Source organism: Bombus affinis, chromosome 9 (assembly GCF_024516045.1).
Source record: "Bombus affinis isolate iyBomAffi1 chromosome 9, iyBomAffi1.2, whole genome shotgun sequence".
In the NCBI taxonomy this organism is placed as follows: Eukaryota; Metazoa; Arthropoda; class Insecta; order Hymenoptera; family Apidae; genus Bombus; species Bombus affinis.
The window spans coordinates 5,403,670-5,424,992 of NC_066352.1; the positions used below are offsets into that span (position 1 = coordinate 5,403,670).

General features: G+C 36.6%; 2 protein-coding genes and 1 long non-coding RNA gene across 5 annotated transcripts in view; 1 reads left to right on the top strand and 2 right to left on the bottom strand.

The window, feature by feature from the left end:
• Positions 1-21,323, bottom strand: part of LOC126920757 (autophagy-related protein 16-1) — a 607,999-nt gene that overhangs the window by 174,750 nt on the left and 411,926 nt on the right. The window lies entirely within an intron of this gene.
• LOC126920756 (uncharacterized) overlaps positions 1-21,323 on the top strand; it is a 253,230-nt gene that overhangs the window by 92,775 nt on the left and 139,132 nt on the right. The gene's annotated exons all lie outside the window — the stretch shown is intronic.
• LOC126920769 (uncharacterized) lies at positions 8,968-20,740 on the bottom strand. The gene is made up of 2 exons (XR_007712089.1): positions 19,231-20,740; positions 8,968-19,200 (listed from the first exon to the last, which is right to left on the bottom strand). It is a non-coding gene; the product is annotated as an uncharacterized LOC126920769 (long non-coding RNA).

Consider the following 21,323-nt stretch of genomic DNA (forward strand, 5'->3'; position numbering starts at 1 on the left):
TCCATATCGATATTATTCAATAAATTAGAATGTACATTTCGATATTTCTGATTACCGATAAAATATTAAGAAAAAAAAGAGAATGGTACGTTGGTTATAATGTTACAGCAATATATCAAAGAGACCTTTTTTTTGGTAGTTACCAGAACAACAGAAACTATAAGGGTTTTTCAAATGTTCTTTAAATATTCTTATCCTATTTAAAAAACGAACATAATTACATTTTAAATATAGAGGAGGTACATATCATTTAATTTTCTCTTATGACATATTTTTTTATCTTTAACCATTTTACGTGCTGTTTTAGCTCCGCCTAATTGCGTGAGTGTTCTCTATATTTAAATAAGTAAAAGTATTTATAGTTCGTATTCCATTTGATTTAATTTTTATTTGTGATTTATCTGGTTGATTAAATGCGATAAAAATACGGAAGGAACGGAGAAAAAAATAATAAGAGGAAGAAGTGAGGAACCTTTTAGTGGTCTACTTCTATTTCCATTCTTGGTATGCAAGAATTTTTCTCCTAAGAAATTCAGTTAGGAGAGAAAAATTCGAACTCGAGAGGAAATTTTCAGGTTTCACAGTTCTACGATTCTTTTATTTGTCTTCTTTATAGCATTTCGAACGTACGATTTCAAATCATTATCTAGACGTAAAAACTTTATTACGACTTTTGTTAGTCTCACTTTTTTCCGCTTTATTTATTTCACATTTCGTTTCACTTGTTTTAAATAAAACCTTTTATTCTGTATACGATTATCGACGATATCAACGATTTAGTCACGTTCTTTCGAGCTACGCACATTGCTTGAAAAAATATGAAACGTTCAAAAAATTTTGGTGTAACAATATGTAGCCGTAAAAAAGCTCCTAACGAATCGCGATGAATGAAAGAGTCTTTTGTTCTCGGATACAATAAAGGTTGCAATAAAAGTTATACATGATATACGAGCTCGTATAATTAAATTTAATAAAATTATGGTTTTGAAAGAAACCGCCCTGCGATCAAAATTCCAGTTGCTAATAAAATTAGTATTAGCATTAAGCTGATAAAAAGTAAATGAATAAATAAATCTCGTTTGGTACGTATTCTATTAAAATATTGTAATTAATTATTCAACGCAGTCTTCCATAATAATGTTTTTACTTGCTTTATCGATGCACGTTTAATACCTATAAGAACATGAAACTAACTTTGCATATAAAAAGGAATTGTTGACTAGTCCTAAAAACTTTCAACTTAGTGAATACAGCATCCTGTATCGTAGAAAATAATCAACTAAATTTCTGTTCGCGATATTGTATCGACAACATCCGGTAAAAAACATTTCCTTTATACACTCATTAATAAATTTATGCACGTTATTTCATTGCTCTCTTTCATTTTACACGAGTAACAGTAAAAACCGCATAGTTGAGTGATCGCAAAACGCAAATGCGTTTTCAAAAGATCTCAATTGCTCGCCATAGGCCTCGTAACATTCGTTGAACACGTGTATAAAAACTAAATTCTACATAAATGTTTCCCATCTGTCGCGGTGCTTTTCTTTCTCGCGGTCTTACGGAAAGAGGGATAAAGGCGAGAAGTGAAACGACGACGAACTTTCCGTAGCCTTTATCCCCGTTTCTTATTGGACTCTCAGGTGCAAAAACTTGTACGGACTGGTACGTGTATTTCTGCTAAACATGAAAATATCCAGCTAGTTACATGCTGTTACAACAAATCGAAAAATTCTTACGTGTTCCGAAGCCTGTATCTCTCTCATCCGTACGTGTCAAACTAAATGCACCACTTACCTGCAACAAAAAGGAAATATGCAATTTAGCGTACTTTTAAAATAATTTACATGATTAACATTTTTTAGCTTTTCACTACATATCCGGGGTAAAACCCATCATATTTTATATTTATCTAATACATTACATATTTATTACATTTATTATTCGTTTATTATTGACCACAAAGATGAACTTTTATAACTTTATATTTTATTTAAAAAAGCGTTTTTAGCGAAATATGAAATAAATTTAATATAATGATAATCAGAAAATTTAACTCTATATGTCTAGAATGAATATCATTTTTATCATCATTAGAGTAAAATATGAAATAATGTCAGAATTTTAAACATATTTGATACAATGATATTTTAAAGTACATTTATGACAATATTAAAGATAAAACGAACGTATAAAACATATAGCAAGTATAACAATTTAAGATGAAAAGGAAGGGAATAGCGGTTATAGAAATGATTTACAACAAAAATTCGAAAGTAGGAAAATATCGCATTAAATTATTTCCATATCGTGAAATTTACAAAATTCGCAATTTACATCCTATTGTTGTTTCGACGTTAAATATTCGATTTAATTTTAATGTTAAACCGGGTACATTTCATAATCTCTCTTACAAAAGTAGTACTGCAAAAAAGAAAATTCGAAACTACGCGTAATACAAGATAATTATGTAAATCCTTTATACTGGCAATTACTTCATGCATCAAATGGCAGGAAGGTTGTAACAGACTCATAACTCGATAAATATATTATGAAATTTTTTAAGCGGATTTCCAACTTTTCTCTGCAATTCTTCAAGTTTTTATAAATGCTGCGCGACACAGCCAGTGAAGGGTAATCGAATTTCTCGAGGTAAAACACAGAACCGGCGTCTGAAAACTGCGAGAGCGTAAACAAAATACTTTGCAAATAACGCAATAAGTAGCGGAGTATGTTGGAGAGTTAAATGAACCGACCTGAGAAACGTGCGAAGGGAGACAAATAAAAGAGACAGATGTGAAAAAGGCTGAAGCTCTGTTTGCCGTGTCAAAAATCAACACAAATTGAAATCACCGGCGCCCTGTGTTGACTGGAGAAAATCGACTTTATCCGTCTTGAGCTACCAGATTTTTCCACCATCTATCGTATTTTCCAGATTGGCCATTCGATGAGAAAAAAGCGAGTCACTTTGAAATACGAAAAAGGTTTAAGAAAATTTCACATCAATGTCACGCTGGAAAGAGTATAACATTCCGCAGCAAAAAAAGAAAGACCATAGTATATAAAAAAGTTTATTCTCTACGAAAGAAGAAAATAAATCGAAACAGAAATCCTTTGTAGATGTTTCTGAAAAGTCAAAAGTAAATTTAATTGGATGCTCTTGATGAAATCTCGTTCACAACCATTATTAAGATTGCACGCGATGTTCATGCAACAAAGCACATAAACAGAAGTAATTAAATTCTCTTGTAATTTGGAAGGAATTATTTTCAAGAAGAGTAATTAAATTCTTTCTTAATTTCGAGAAAATTATTTTGGACAGCCGAACGATGGGAGAGAGAATGGAAGCACGGCTCGTCTTTTAAATAACGAAACAGAAAAGTTAAAGATCTGATCCTAAGATAATATCTTGCAATAATATTCTTAACAATTTGTTTAATTCTACACGATTTCAGCACGTATACATTATACTTTATTAAATTTTAAATAACTTCCATATCTACAATGATCAAATTTCCTACTTCGTTTACTTCAAGATATTATGTAGCAGCGAAACTGGTCATTCAAAGACTACACGTATTCTAAAAACTAATTACACAGGAAACTAAGAATAAAGTTAAACATCGAATTGAACGATAAACTTGGTGCATCCAGACAGGTTTGAAATTCTATTACGAAATATATTGTATCTTTCTTTTAACTAGATTATCGATCGACAATCCATTACTTCATTTCCAAAAAAAAGACAATGTCAACGTATAACGGAAAAATTTTTCATTTGCTATTCATTAGATTCGGTAAGCTTTTATTAAGAGAAACCATTTCATTTATAATCGTTCGTTTTTGTTACGTAACGTACAAGGTGTTGGTTCCTGTGCTCACTCATTATGTGTTTGGTGTGACGTAACCTTGACTGAAGATTGAAAATCTCGGATCGGGACTCTAATTGACTCTGCTCAGTGAAGAGGAAACGGAGAGCTCGAAGGGGAACGCTAGGTTTCAGGAATTGCTACCGGATGACGAAGCAAGCTTCTCCCCTTTCCCTAAATCAATAACCCTCCCCCTCGATCTTCGAGAGGATCTCGGCTAGATTACGTTTAACTTACGTGGATGATACGCGTAACGTGTACATCGTCCTCATTGCATCGCTGCTTCAATTAGAATTTGTTCCGTGTCGCGTCCTTCTGAATCATTCATGGATCAACATAGAAAAGCGATACAGAGGAAATCGCGGTGCATATAGAAGGGAATAAAAATCGATCAGATATACAGATGAATATTTACTAAGTATCCGGATTTCCATTTGCCACAAATTGAAGAAATTCTGTAAATACTTAGTTTAGTCGTAAATTACAAGCGTAGTGTTGTGACAGATATGTATATTAGGTGGTTGTAAAAAGTAGAATTTAAGCAAAATTTTAATGATGAAGAAAAAGATTCAAGATTGTTATTTGAAATAATCGTTCTTTGCTTTGATACAAATTTGAAAATGACGTGATTAATCATTAGGATATGGACGGTATTTAAGGATATATGATTAGCTTCAAATTAGCGTATTTCTAACACGGATCTTTGATACAACATTTTCTAAATCACTCCTGTATTTTGCTATTTCGACGAATTTGTTATAAAATTTGATATCATAGACAAACGTATTCGACACCTTTCACAATTTCGATCATTGTTAGTGTAAGTACTTCAGACGTTATCATTTAAAAAATTGTCTATTTATTTCTACCAGAAAACATCTAATAGAATTGTAATATATAGCAGGACTACGTACATAAAAAAGAATTATAGAGAAATAATTTATTGAAACAGTCGCTTTATACAGCTATTAAATAAGAAATATCTACAGTTTCTAATAGCTTGAAATAGATATACTTCTCTCGCAGTCAAGCAAGTAACAAAACACATAGACGTAGGGATTTCTCAAATTCTGTTTAATTGCAAACTGACTTCAAGAAACTTCAACAAGCAAAGTCCAAGTGTACTACCCAAGCTATCTTCAGTTCTGCTTACCCGCATCTCTCAACCCTCATCTTCTTGAAAACGTTCGTTGTCCAAAAAAATACAGATGGTACTTCCATATAACCTACTATCACCCTTAAACTTCTTAAACTTTCCTATAACCCAATATCTCCAGCACATTTCTTTATCCAATTGATATCGATATTATCGATTTCAACAGCAACGGGAGAAAGATTTATCAGTGTTAATTCTTACCCTAGAGCGTTATTTGCCTGAAGGGTAGCTTGTGACAGGTATAAATGACAACTTAGTAACGAGGCGGAAGCAAACAATATCGTTTAACGTTGCCGGTGTTTTCATCGAAGCGATCTTTGCGACCTTGGATGGTCGAGAATCGCATGGTTGATAATTAAAAGAGGCAGCGGGAGGTTCTAGGCGGCAGCATATTGATGGGGAAATTTCCCAGCGTGTAAAGCTGCCACGACTTCGGTATCCTCTCCCTTCGATTTCTAATCTGACCGGCGTAATGTCGTCCGTAATTAATACAAGTTGTAATCCCTGGCAGCATTCCGGTTTTGCGCCGGACAAGATATTAGTTGTGCCGTAGTTGTGCCGCAGTTGCACCACCAGGCAACCCGCCTGCACATAGATAGAGATCGGCATTAGAGGTAGCCTAGACCTCCAACTATCTTACTCGTTCCGTGCTTCGCTCTCCCAGCCCTCTCTTCGTTTCCTGTTACAGTTAATGGAAATTCAACAGCGGCACGGCTTCCTAGTTTGTGCAGTTTTCCTATTCAAGTGGAACGTTTTCGATGTTTTTCTCTGCTACAAGAACCGACACGACGTTGACATCTTGTTTTGAAAGAATACTTTGATCCTGAACGATACAGACGTATTCCGGTATCGTTATCGTTCGCGGTTTAGAAGAAAAAAGACTGGTTTAATAGAGATATAAAACATGAAATTCGTTGTCGGATATGGCAGCGCTGAACGGTTTTCGAATCGCTGGGAACATGAACCTTTAACATTTTCATGTGGTTGTTTTACGAGACAACTCTTCCTGCGAATTTCCTATTTTTTTAATATATCGTTTCTTTATTTAAAGACCTTATATTGTACCTTCTATCATATCAATGATAGCCGAATGTAACCGATCAAACAAATATCTCTTAAATTGACTTTTAATGTACAAGAGAAATTCATGGTTTAGGAATAATCCGATTGATAGGTTAGTTGGGAAATATAGAATATCACGTAGAAATATATTGTGACAATTTTCTATGTAATTTACGTGTAAACCTTATATGTATTGGAATATGAATGTATAGTTTAATAATAATCCTACATTTGACAATAACTAAAATTTACTCCTGTAGACTGACTAATAAATGTATATAATAATTTATTTTTCGTTTCGACTGGAATATATATATACATAATGCTTATACAGATCGATGATAGATGTCTTAAAAAATGTTATCGCGATTATTTTCGCATTTCAACGCAACGGCATAAAATTCTGAAAAGATGTATAAATACAAACCGATGCAAACCATACAAAATAAATAACTAGAAACTGAACTTCATTTAATGAAATTCGTCGTATACGATCATTTATCAAGCTCGTGCTCGTTTTTATTTGAGAATTTTCTACATTTAACAAAACATACGTAAAAATTGAACAGCGTGTAAAAAATTCATAACATCGTTATATTCTCGAAATAAATTTCGAACAACCAAAAGTTATACCTCGAACGTTCGAATATGTATCGTGAAATTCCATCGAAATTCAAATTTTCGGGCGCAGAAACTATTCTTTGTCGATTTTCGTGTGTGTAAGTTGGAGTGAGAATACGATTTCGAAATTTCTATCAAACATGGGGCATGTGTGTGCGTGCCTCGGTAGATTAAGTTAAGCGTAGGGATGACGCACGCGATGACATCTCGGTGTTTTCCGTCTGAAATGCACTTCCGGCCTACGTGCCTGACTATCCGCTAGTTAAGAAAGCTTTATGGAAATATTCGTAATTTTCTCACGTAGCCGAGCATACGTTGCTCGACATAACTAAATCTATTTCCATGCATGAATATGGATGGGCTTTGTTTATGATTCAGTAGAGCCGTTTTCAGCCGAGGGATAATGGATTTGCTATTGGAATTTTTTTTCGAATGAGTATTTTCTCTGCCTGATATTTAACGGCGATTAAACGAAATATTTTGCACTCCAGTGCGTTTGCAATTAGTCTGTTTTATTTGTCGCTCTTATGCTTTTTATACCATTCGACGGAAACCTCAAGATAATGAGATATAATAGAAATCTTAATATGAACATAAATCGTCGTCATAAAAACACGTGGTAGGTAGCAATGTCTGAAGAACGGAAATTTTTAACGTTTAAATCATGATAGAATTGTTTCGTCGTGAAGGACAGTTTCTTTTGTTACAGCTCATAATACGGAAAAATTGAAGTTTTATTGCGTGAATAAGGTAGACTATTCATAACATGAATACATTTGTGTGCGAACAGATTTTATTTTAAGTAAACTTTATTTAAGGACGACCACGAGTTTTGACGACACGACAGAATTTTAAATAAACAGAGTCATAAGACATACTACAAGCCACTGCTGTTTTCATAGAAAATATACTTCATACAAGTAAAGAATCTGTTTTTCTGACATGAAGAATATTCTTCACATTTTCTGTACGAACTATATAATAGACTGACAAATTGATTATGTTGTACTAATACATTGATGATTGTTTTACAAACATCCTTATACGAAGAAACATCTATTTGAAAAACAAACTCTGTTATTGTATATTGATGTATTTTATAGATTGTAACACACATTAGGTTCTTGATCTAGATCGCAACATAATTTATATAAATTTTTATTTGAAACTGTCGAACTTGTCAGATTCATCATTTTGTTAAAAATATCGGATTTTGTGTATGTCTTGTTTGAAATTTCGTTTCACAAAATCTAGAATAGAAATATTTTTCGAAAAAAGGTGATAGAAATATCGCATTTTTCTACTACAAGTATTTCGATTTGAAAGAAAGAGTATCTGCATTAAAAAGGAAAGGCTAATATTTTAAATCACGGTATTTTACTTGTAACTGTAATAATTACTATAAAAATGAAAATCACGATTCTCAGCCTATTTTGTCGGCCGTTCAAACACGTGTCAATCCCTACAACGAAAATTCATTACATTTGCGGTAGCCGGGGAATGAAATTATTCGATGGGCAGATAAATACGAGGAGAACCACCATGAACGCCGTAGGCTTAAAGAAATTATCCCTCCCCATGCCGCGCAATGACTAAGGTCGATCCCGCTGTGGTTTTACGCGTTAACGTTTGGCAGCGTGAATCATTTTTCTCGAGTGTGGCAACGATAAATTTCTCTTCGCAATTTTCGTGCCGAATTCGATACCACGATAATCTTGTTCGCGGTCAGCAGTGGCGTTGCAGACCCGTTGCAAAAAGCATCCCGCATCTTCCACCCGACGAGCCCGTACGATACTTTTTGCCGTAAACTTTTCCCTTTCTTAACCACATAGAATTCTTCATCTAACAGGTATACGAAGAGAGAAAGAGGCTACCTAGAGCACAGAAGTAGATTTATCAAGTAACTTCTCCTTGATACGCGTAGAACTAGGGTATGTTAGATGGGAAGACGAACAGTCTTCGTAAAACCATCAACGACTCGCCAGAATGTAATCTGCTAGTCACTCCTATTCTGGCTTTTCTCCCGCGAAAAAAGATCTTTCCAGTTCGTATCGTGACAATCGTTTTATTCCCTGATGGAAAGTGGCGAGTTAGACGACGTTCAAGGGATGCGATCGCTGCTGAGGTTGAAATTCAATTTTGCACTGTCATGTCGGCTAGAGTGTCCGACCTGACAAGCAACACCGGTCCGTGTAAGTTCTAGTACGCCGATGTAGTCGAACGTTTTCGACGTAAATCTTTTCACGCTGCATACTGTAGTTTTTACAATTTTTTTTTTTTTTTTGAGACTGTAGAGATTACAAAGCATACGTTTACATTCTTTTTCTATATTGTAAAACTTCGTTTTGCTATATTATATTTTATAATCTTCGTATGGAGTGTAGATTTAAGTAATTGAATGCACAAAATTCCTGGAAGATCGTTTTAACTTTAGAAAGCGTTCCAATAATTTTCATTTTACAACTTTTACGAAACATCGTAGTTTGAAATCTATCGTTCATTCTACTATTTTACAATAGTAATAACAACCCATGGGCATAGATAATTTAAATAATTAAACGCACAGAGTTCTAAAGAATTTTCTTGGAAAGAATGAGAAGGATCTACTAGATAATTTTTTCTGCGATAGCCATTTGCTCCATACAATAAATACGTCTATCTTATAGCAGCAATACCAGCAATCTTGATTTCGCGGTATATGAAAATAACTGTAAGTCACACGATACAAATTACGTGTACGGTATGCAGTTGGTTACTCTAACGCTAAAATAGTAGTCCAATTTGCGATCAAAAATCGCGACAATCTCTGTGTCTGATTGAGCACACCGCAGGAGGCAGCGTCGATCTGGTCCAGCGATCTATCTAATACTCCCGAGCATCGCCTGACATTCGCGGTTTTTCAGAAGTCCGGTGCTTCTCTTGGATTCCTTTTTATCCCTATAGCTCCGTAGCCATCGTCTATCTGAGGCCGTGATCGGCGACTCGATGTTGTTGGAGGCTAGTGCCGCAAACGAGGAAGATGGAAAGGCGTAGGGAGGTCGATAGATAAAAGGACGAAGGGAGAAAGAAGAAAGAAAAGAGCAGCCGCGATAGAGAAGAGGGAGGGGGAAGAGGAAGGAAAAATCCACGGCAAAATAGCGTGGCTGTTATGGCCGCGGCACGAACTGTCACCCGTTTCCGCGTGTTTCTTACTCGCCGCGTTCCACAACTCCTTTATCCTCGGTGGCGACACGGCACTCGCTGTGTGTGCTCTTGCTGATGCTTCTCGCTACACACTTGCTGCTTTCTTCTTCCCTCCCCTTTTCTTCCGCTGCCGCCCTCTCGTCCACCCCTTGTCGTTTCCTCCTTTTATCTCTCTATAGTCGTATGATGAACAACAATCGAGGCATAGTCGCATGGAATACGCCGTGGAAGCGTGTCCCATTGATCTACGAGCGAGACCACGCGCGTTCTCTCGACCACCATCGGATACTCTTCGTGGCTGATGCTATATGCTCACGTGCATACGTGGCCGCACACCGCGTGCACGCGCGCTCCTGCGTGCAGGTGAATACAGGAAGAGGCCAGATATGAAAGCTGCGTGCCATAACGCACGCATGTTACATCTACCTGCCTTATTACCACGGCTTCCCCTCTCTCCCCGTTCAAATTTGTGCGCAACATGTGCTTTATGATGTACTGGTTCAAAGACCGCGACCCGTTCTTTCGCGGTATTTAATCCGTTAAGGACCAAGCAATACCATAAATGTTTCAATTTCCTTATAGTTTGTAAGCTTATAGAATCTGGGTAGAAGTGATGGCGATGAAAAAGATAAGTAACCAATGCTGGGTATTCCCTTCCATGGACATAGCGTTAAAAAATGGAATTTAAGAAAATAAAGTAATAATTAGAAACGTTGGTAATGAAATGTGTTAAGGCAATGTTGAACCTTGCAATTAGTGGGTTAAACGAATGTCTAGCTATGGGATTAGAAAGAAGTTGCGAAGCAGAACATAATCTCTTTATGTAAAGTAGAATTTGAGGTCGACAGTATTTGATTAAAATTTGTGTATCTAGATGGAAGATTATAGATACAAGGAGAATCACTAGTCCCAATTATGTGATAAATTAAGATAATCCACGTTTTAGCATCTTTTAGTTAGAATGATAAATGTTAAATTAATGTACAAGCTTAGCATTCACTCGGTAGCCTTCAAATAATTCGAATACAAGAAAAACTGAGTAAACGGATGAAAGGATTTGTGTAAAAAGGGCAATGAGACGTTGCATTCCTCGTTTTATCATTTCATCTGTTAGATTACTCGTAATCGAATTGTGGAATTACAGTTAGTAGACACAAAATCTCTAAACGGATTTTGAAACATCGTTTCAAATATCTCGAATATTCCATGGAAAACTGTTCTAAATCACGTAAATTTTAATTAAAAAGATACGAAATTAGATCTGACTTCTTTATTTTCTATCAAGATAGACCTGCTACATCCCATTTGAAACATGCCGTACGCGCTATAAGCGGAATAAGACGTTCGTAATTTTATTGACGTCGGTAAGATCAGAAGCACATATTAACATTCGTATACATTTCAGTACGTTGCGTTCAACGCGATAAGAATGAAAATCGTGTTCTAGATCAAGGCGTTAGAGCAGGAGCTGGATCCCGAACGGATGAAATCAGCTGAAATAACGAGGCACTAAAAATACTTGGATATTCTTTCACAGTTGAATGCTCGCGCGCATCTTCCCTAACACTGATAGAATAAAACTGATACGAGCCGAGGTAGGATTCAAACTAGCCCAGAGGTTCTTCTATTATCCAGTAAACAACCTTGTTGAAAGAATGGCTAGCGGCTCGTGAAGCGACTGTTCCCCACCCTAACCTAGACCATAAGCATGGTCAACCGATTATTATCGCTTTGGTTATATTCTTCGAGTATACAGTGCATCTTCGAGACTATCGAAGGTAGCCGGAAGGTAACTCCTTAAGTCCAAAGAGAGCCTTTGGAATCCTTTCGTTTCTACTTCGGTACCGATTCGATCTCACACGGTCTATCTCTAGCTTGTTTTACTGTTGCAACGCGACAAGAACTCGTTGCCCCGTTCGGCTCGATTCGCCCTTACGTTATCTGTCTCATTTTCCTCTCAAACAGTTCACGGCCATCTTCGGGTATCAGTGTCGGGTTCGTGAACCTTCGCTCGAGCTTGCTTTGGTACCAAAGTGAATGGAATGCGGACTAATACCGATCATCCGCCATCCATGTTTCCTCCAATAGATAGTTTTTTTTTTTTTATTTTACGACAAACAACTGAATATCGTACAATTGGAAATTTTTATTTAATTGGAATTGGAGTTGTTCGAATTTAAAGAACGAATAGGGAAGAGACGTTAAATTCCTATCGTTTTTTTTTATTTTACAGGGAAAAAATTTTTAGCACAATTTCTCTTTTAAATCCTGATTTTAATTTACAACAATTTAATTTATTCTATCACGTTGGCCGACCTGAAAATTTGATCCTATTAATTTTTGTTTCATTTGGAAATGACATAAAGTAAAACCCGTTCTCTGCTACTAACCGATTTCTCCAGCCATTTTTCGAGCTTCATTCCAAAATGTAAAAGTTAATTCGAAACATTGCTCTGTATGTATAATAGCTTGAGTCTATGAAATCCAAATTTTTCGGAGCTTTGACTGGAATTTAATTAATCTTCGTATGTATGTACCTTCCGAGTGATATCTGGTACGTGTTTCACTGTACATTTAACATTAAAAATATTCATTTCCACATCATTGCAATTGCATATTAGCAATTTGTACGTTCATAATACTTATTCCTCTTTTAACCCTTTGTTCAAGCTTTTATTTCGTTCCATTAATTGCATTAGTAATAAAACAGATTATTTTATATCAAAACATAATAGAAATAGACCACTGTTCATTAGTAGACTGCAAATTTTTATGTAAACTTATGTCTTTATCGATATAAATAAAGCAATAGGGATACTAAATAATGATTTGTATTACCAACTAAATATAACAAGTATTTTGTGTATTTTATATACTTTTGCACATTATGTATATTCTGCACATTTTTGTGCCTTTAATAATATGAACATTCTTGTAAGTTGCAAAAATGTATTACTATAGCCAAATTATCAGCAGCCTTTGAATTTAACTTGTTAAATGTGGCTCAATTCCAATAAAATTTCAAATATAGAACCACAAAGTAATTATTAATATTACTTCTCGTATATTTCAAATATCATAAGAAGGGAACAAACATCGAATATTTACAGACAAATGAAATATTCTCCCCAAATTCGCTTCTCGAAACGGACTCGTCTTTTCGAAGGAAAATGCTTCATTTGAAAGGTAGATGTAATTTAAAGTATTTAATAATCGCCGATAAATATGACAATAGCGGGGATACCAACCTAACTGGTATCTTGTGTTGATGAAAAAGGAAAGAGGAAACGAACAAAAGTTGTTCTCTAGATGGGCTTTCAAAGCAGAAGGTGGGAACGATGGCAAGAGGGAGGGCGGCTCTTCTTATTGAAAGAGGAAATAATACTCTGCTACAAGATAACCGCATTACCCCTCTGTTCCTTTGGGTTCGCTATTCGCCTCCGTCGATCCACCATCCCCTTGCTTGACACGCTGCAAGCTACGACGACGAATACTAATTTGAAAGCGGAGACCACTAACCACGCCACCCCCGGAGGAATTCCCGTGATATCGAGTTCGATTGACAAATAAAATATGTGTGACGTGGGTCGACCGGAGAAAAGTATCTTTTCGTTTTACGAGAACACGTTCCTGTCCGAGTAACGTGATACTGGCCACATTTCTCCGTCGGAATGGTTATGATCTTCTTGGAAAATCTTTTCCCATTTTGATGTAAACTGGTTTCGAATTGTTTCGAATGATGATACTCTTAAGAACGTTGTGATTTTTGATAAATTCAATTTATACGTTTAATTTGAAATTATTTTTTTTTTATTTAGTAATAAATTGAAACAAGTTAAGAAAAGGACTAATTATAAGGAACTAATCGGATTCTACGATATTTTCTGCGATATAGTATAATCTTGAATTGTGATTGAATTTTGAAATAAAATCGTACCATTTCTTACTATGTATAAATGAAGTTATGAAACATCGATTCGGATATCTTCCATCTTGCGAATATCAAAAATATTCATAAATGTATTATATATTTATATCAAATTTTTACGACTGGAATTATATTTTCTACGAGCTGAACTTTTGAAATTATTTGCTACGAACTAAGCAGAGAAATAAAAATATTCAGAAAATATGGAGGGTAACGTCATGTAACTTTTAACGAAACGTGACGTTGATCGTGTTTCACGTACGCGAAATCGTTATAATCTTCGCGCGAAATCCTTTACCATTTTTACGTAAGTTGGAAGGGAATGTGCACGCTACGGAACTTTTCCCAGCAGCCTTGTTATTTCTCCGATTCCTCCTATGGTATAACGTAGATCATTCCACGTTCGTGGAAAAATATGACGAAAGATTTTCTATTCTTTCTGAATGAATATTATCGGATTCGCCCCGTGAAATAGAAAACTAATGGGATTTGCATCGAATACGACGATGTAAAATGTGGTCAAGAATAAAACTAAAGTGTGATGTAATAAGAGGAAAGGTACAATGGAAAATTGATTCCTTTCAGTGGTGGATTTATTACGTTACCTTTATCGACTCTTTATTAGAGTGGAAGGAAACTGAAATATTTCAATAGACGACGTGGCCAATGTATACAATGAAATAACATTAAACTTATCAAATACAGAAATATTCTTCATATAAATATGATTTGGTTGTATAAAGAAGCAATAGGGGATAAAATAAGAAATATTTGCTACTAGAAGATGAAAATCGGTCAGAGTAAATGTTTATAAAAAGATTTAGAAAATATTGTTGTGGCTTCAGTTATTTAAATGTAGATAAAAATATTCTTGAATTTGATTAATATTTCATTGATGGATTTTTCTGTGAATTACTAAGATTATTAAAAATTAATCAAACGTTAACCAAGAATTAATTAAAACTCAGTGAAAAATAATTAAAAGTATCAAAGACTTTTGTTACTCTACTCTTTCGTCGTAATGACATTTCCAATATGAATACAAAATCAACAATAAAAACAGGAGAAATAAACCCTTAAAAGCGTCAGCAATTTTGTAAACGGAAGTAATACACGGAATTGACAGTTTGTAGCAAGATCAGTCAAACACAGGGTTAGTTAAATGCACGCGGTGAATTCAGTGAGCTCGCAAAATTCATTTTCATGAACATGAAGCTTTATACAAAATACGTGTATTTCAGTTTTTTGATTTATCGCTATACCAGAAACCAAGCCCTGCCCCATTCTAACATTCACCCGACCTCAATCTATATATTGTGTAACACACACTGTTGCAGGAAGTTTTGCAAAATTATTTAGTTCAAAATAGAGAACGTTTATCAAACAAACTGAGTGATAATATGCAATAACTAATAAACGTTGACTCGTAAAATTTCATTTTTATCGATATCGAGTTAGTTAGAAAATCCATCATAATCCGAATAGTTTTTAAGCTTGGTAAAACGAGAATCACTTTAACATTAAAGTTTCATTGAACGCGCCTTAGTTTGATAATAATGATAATGCAAATGCAAGACATGGCTTCGCAATTATGTACGTACGAGTTAGCAAGGAAGAACAAGAGTCCGTTCTAACATGCAAAATGATCATCTTCTAAGGCTCATGATAGAATTATACTTTCCAGCTCATGTAATACCACCATGCGAAGGATCATCGAGCCGTTTCATGTGGCAAGAGGTTAAGGGGCAACAATTTTGCCTGCGCGTTGTACCGCGGCGTATTATCGCGCTGCTATCGCGCATCCTTTTGATAAACGCGAATGGTGAATTCAGTCGTTACTAAGAAGCTAAGATCCTGCCGGTTTGCACGCGTGTGTGTAATTTTCTTATTCCATCGTCTGTTGCTTCCTCGTTTGTCCTTTTCGCTTTTCCTCGTGGCGCGCTGTGCTTCCTTTTCGAGAAATGTTCCTGACCGTAACTACCGGCCACGATGAATCGTTATATCGTGTATCGAAATACTCTTCGATTATGGTTGCAGCCGTAGATTGATCGGTGGCTATCTCGTGTCCTAACTAAAATGACGAAAACGAGGGAGAGAACGGGGATTTAAGTTGAAGGTGAACGTAACGAGGAAGAAGACGAAACTGAAGGTGAAGGTGAAGTCTCGGAGAAAGGAAGGTGAAGGTGAAGGTGAAGGTGAAGTCAAGGACGAACGACTAAGATGAAAGCAAAAGTAGAACAAGGATGGACAACGAAGCGTTTTCCATAAGGGACATCGATCGCGGCTCGCGAATACCAAGTCACGATTCGAGAAGAGCGATTGTCTTGAATATCGAGGACAGTCTTCAGTTGCTTCGTAGCTTCAGAACGGAATTACGGAACGGATATGAGACACAGGAGCAATACGATACGCAGTTATGTTTTCATCGTTGAGACACGTTTCGAGTACATAGTAAAATCCATTGTGAAAATACCAATCTTTGTTAACAAAGTCTGCACGTATCTCGGTCAATTGAGTAAAGATTTAACGCTACAGTGAAGAAGTTTGAGTATCTCTAGCGAATTCATCGCCGGCAGACCAAGATGTCTGAAGGTGTAGGTTTCTTCCTTTTTATCTCTCTGTTGCCTTCCTCGCTGAACTGTTCTTTCATATAATCGATGTATTAATCAAGCAGGCAAAGGCTCAGGTTAAGCGAGAACATAGAGAAACGGTATCCAACTAGTTGGAAAGGGTCAAGTATATCATAAACACCGTACGGGAGTAAGTTGATCTCGACGCGAGGGATGCTAGCTAGTTGTCGGGATAAACTACTGCGCCGATCGTCCGATGAGGCTTATCCGAAAGCATCTGTACGACAAATAATAATAAGCCTGGGTTATTAACGTGCCGCGTGCATCGTTGAAGCGAAGATCACACGAAAGATGCCGGCGATAAAGATTATTGGCTCGAGGAACGTATTATCATACTCGAAGAAGATCGTAGCCAAGCAACGATGCTGGCCGACTCTCGGTGTAGCGGAACCTATGTAGAAGAGAAGACAGTGTTGCGAGAGAAGAACAGAACTGAGAGCGCCCGCGCGCACACTCACCGAGGGGGTGAGACAAAGTGTATAGAGAGGGATCCATAATGGCGAAGCTTGGTCCATGGATCTCGTGGTAGGGACCACGTAGAACAGCAAGAGGCACGTAGAAAGACAGCACGGACAATGAGAGAAGAAGAAAAGTGGAGAACACGTTTGAAGAAGAGAATGGGACAGTATCGAAAGGGTGATGAGGGTGGGGGAGAAACAGGACAACGGCGGGCGCGGGCAGGTTTATAGAGAGGATTTAGATGCGAACGAACGAACGGTTCGAGGCATTGTTCGATATAAGACACGACTTCATTAAGCATTCAAGTAATGTTCAAACATTGTACATTGAATTGTACTTGCGTCCCCGTGGCCTCCTGGCCCTCTCTGTCCTTCTCTTCTCCTCGATATACAGCTACCCTCCCTTCTCCCCCGATACCGACGACTTCGGTTTTGCCCCGGCGTCTACGAACATTGTCCACCCAGGCCAGCTATGTATTGCTAAGTGCAGGCACAGCATACAATGAGAATATCGTCCTGGTGGAACTCGTGATGCCGCAATATCGAATAATGTATAACTATATCACCAGTCAAAGAAGGCGGAGCGAAGAGCAGGCCAGCAAACAGACGATGAAATGAAGAGAACCAGTGAAACAAGAAAGGGTTACGAGAACGGATATAAAGACGAAGAAGGCAACGTCGTTCCGTTGATACGATTCAGCCATAGTGTGTCGGCAGGACCTAGATAATCCGATACATCTGGACTACGCGCACATGGAATACTTCACCGCATAAGCGAGACCCCTGTGGTCTCAGAGATTACCGGTTAGAGTGCCGTGATTCTTACGCTGTTTGATTCGTGGCAAACAAAAGAGCCGCCTCTTCTTGATGCCGCCGCTTTTTCTTTTTTTCGATTCGAATGCTATCGACATCTTGGATATTTAACGAAATTCGTTCGTCTCTTGACTCGTTATTGATTTCTTATAGGAAGCTTTCGTGTTTATATCAGGTGAATCTTTGCGATTCTTCTTTGGTGCAATAAAATTGTACTGAAATAGAAAAACTGACCGTGTGATTTGCGAGAAAAGAATGCGAGAGTAATATCTTTGGATTCGTAAGGATGAAGGGAGGTTGTAATAATGAAATTAGAAAATCTAGGTAAACGATTGACAGAGAATTCTTATGCTCTTAAACTGTACACATAATTATAACAGTATTTCTGTTTCAAAGGAGTATAGCTTTTATCATAACTTGAGCTTGCTATTAATTTGCGATTTTTGATTATAATAGTTTTGTTCAGTTTTATGGGATATAACATATTCTGGAATTTGAAAAATTTGAGGTATATAGGATCCACGAGCTTCATTCAATTTGGAATACTGAAATTATGTAACCGATAAAAGCTATTTTACAGAAAAGGGCCGCAAGTTATTTCGAATAGTACTCTATAGATTTTATGAGGATATAAAGTTGCTTCAGGGGCCATGGTTCTTGCTACGACAGCATTTTATGTTCTACATTCTTGATAAGCCGCGTACCTTTTACATTCGGCTACAGTTTCAATCCGATTGCTTGTCGGCTAGCGATCGCAAATTCGAAAGAAAATTGTATACCGAATTTACGTGGTGCTAATAGAATTTAAGATGTCGCTATTCGCGAACAATACTAAAAATATAAATTCTTAATAAAAGCAATATAATGTTGAAGACAATACTGAATATTCGTTTCGCTGAAAAACATAAAAAAGAAATTTGCAGCTATTAAACTTAGAATATTTTGTTTCAAACACAAAACAATCTCATCATATTTTTGTTGAAACATATACGCGAAATTCGCCAAGTGAATTTATATAAATTGCAGCTTTTCTTTCGGTGCGTAGGCTGCATACTCGATATGCATGACTAAAATTAAACTCGTCGTTGAATTAACATTTTTTCTTCAACTATCTCACCTGTTTTTAAAAATACCATCCGATAATTTGAACGTGGAAAATTGAATATTCCCTCGCGCGACTTTACATGGCCTGTTCGTTTTCTTCGTGCGGTAATTTAACGAAATTACAGTCGAAATCCTTTCGCGCGAAATAATGCAGGACGCCAGCCACAGGGGCTGTCTTAACAACGAAGATGTATAACGTTGCCAAGGGAAACAATGACGATGTGGTTTACTGCGGCGTACGCGGAAAATTTTCACGATCCCAGGAAGGAGATCATTCCGGCTATCAGCACAGGGTTGAACACAAGGAGAGCTTGGAACATGCCAACAGCCTAGACTCTCCCTCTCTTTCTCTCTCTCTCTCTCTCTCTCTCTCTCTCTCTCTCTCTCTCTCTCTCTCTCTCTCTACATGCTGCCACAATGCTAACTTCAATGTAAGCCAGGTGTATTGAGTTTAAACGCGTTTTGCGTAATTGAAGGCGCACACACCGGTATGGAAACGTTTTGCCAGGAGAAACGGTAATAATATCTGTCTTGCGAAGAATTGTGACTGCAATTTTCGACTACCCAGAGCTCGGCCATCCCCCTTTTTCCTTTCCCCTACGGAAGAGCTACGCTTTCCTGCTTTCATCCGCGCGCGAGCTCAGCCTCCGAGCACCAGCAGGTCGTCATGCCGGAGAAAATAAAAAATATCACGCCTCCGCGAACGTAACACGAACCTTAATGGCATTGTTAACATAATTCTCGCGCACGAGCTCGCGCATAACTTACCAGCTGCGCGGGCTACGACGAATTATTTCGGGGAAGATACCCCGTGACGGCTGAAATACATCACGCGACGTAACACCTTCGAAATGCTTTTATTCTCGACTATGCCATCCTACTTATCACAGTGAGATCATGATTTAATGGAATTCCTGGAATTGACATTCACGTGCTCTACGAAATTCCTGGAATCTACGTTCTAATCTAAGTTCTAACTAAATGTCTGTTCGAAAATTCCAATGTCTTCTAAAATCTCGAAGAAGCATTAGAGATTATCATGACTAGATTCTTCAAAAGATTTAAAAGATTGTACTTGGATTTTTAAGTCGATAAACAGGATCAATGTAATTCGATCCATGTGGTCGACATTCATGTATCAAGACGTTTTATTTGTCTTTTACCGTTCAAAACGTGTTTCAACGTGTGAAAGTACAATTAGGGCAGCTATCACACTATGCAATTATGTGTATAATATGAGCTAGTACGTCGTAAAGCGTGATAAGTATTTTCAGAATATTATAACGTCTACCATATAATTTTGGGTTAATAATCATAACGGAGAATTGATTCTTACTATTTGTTACATGAAGTGTCGAGATTACGCTTTGCAATATTCTGGTCGCTAATACTCAAATACCGTAAGCGGAAGATTAACAGGTTTTTGTAACATTTTGCGGTCGTAAAGTTTAAAACATTAATCTCTGCTTTAAATATCTTGTTACAGCATAAAGTTTTGGCCCATCTTCTTTTTTAATGTATGCTAATTATCCTATGACCGAGGTACTAGTCTCACATAAAAATTCGATTTCCTTTTATTGTTGTAGCACATATGTGTACGGCACATAAATCAACGAAAGATTCGAATCTAGAGAGACTTATATGGTTGTGTCTTGGAGCGTCAACGTTGTTTCAAAGGTAAACGAACCCCGGACAAAACATTATCGTCGTTATTTGTAATCGTCAACCAGAGCTACATTTGAACTTTTTACAATACCGCCGGTCGATACAAATAGACGAGCGTGCTTTCTAGGACGGATTATTATAGTCAGACAGTCGAATAGCGAGCGTAGAGTTGAGCAGTAGTATTGAGCGAGCGACAATTAGGACCGGCATACACTTTGTACTGGTATTTAAAGTGATTTTAATATACATTGACTATTTTATATACATTGACTAATTTTATCACTCGTTTCTTTAATAATAATAAACCATAATAATAAACCAAGACGTACAATAAACCATCACAGATAGTTCGTTTATTTCACTTACTTTATTGGCTAATTTAAAGATGGTTAATTATTGTGAACTAATTCTTCGTTTATTTATATGCCAATTATCGAAATCCAATCATCGTCCTGACTATGTGACAATTATATAATCATAATAAAAAAAGCCTTCTTTCCAAAATTGCATACTTCTCAGAAGTAATAACAATACGTTGTAGTACTGCAATCAATCAAGTCCTCTCTAGGTTTCCTATTACAGCAACAGATTTTGTAGATATTATCGTTTTAATATTAATATCGACTATTGTTTATAATCACTTCATTCTCTAGAATCGTCAATCACTTTTCAGAGTCTTACGGTACTTCATCTTTTTCAATACTTTTCTTGAGACTATTCATTTCTTGTCTCTTTTCGATGTATCATCTTTACTATATCCTTGACTACCTCGTAAAAGGCGTAAAGACCTCGCTAAAAGTATATGAACTTACACCATAGCGCTATATTAATAAA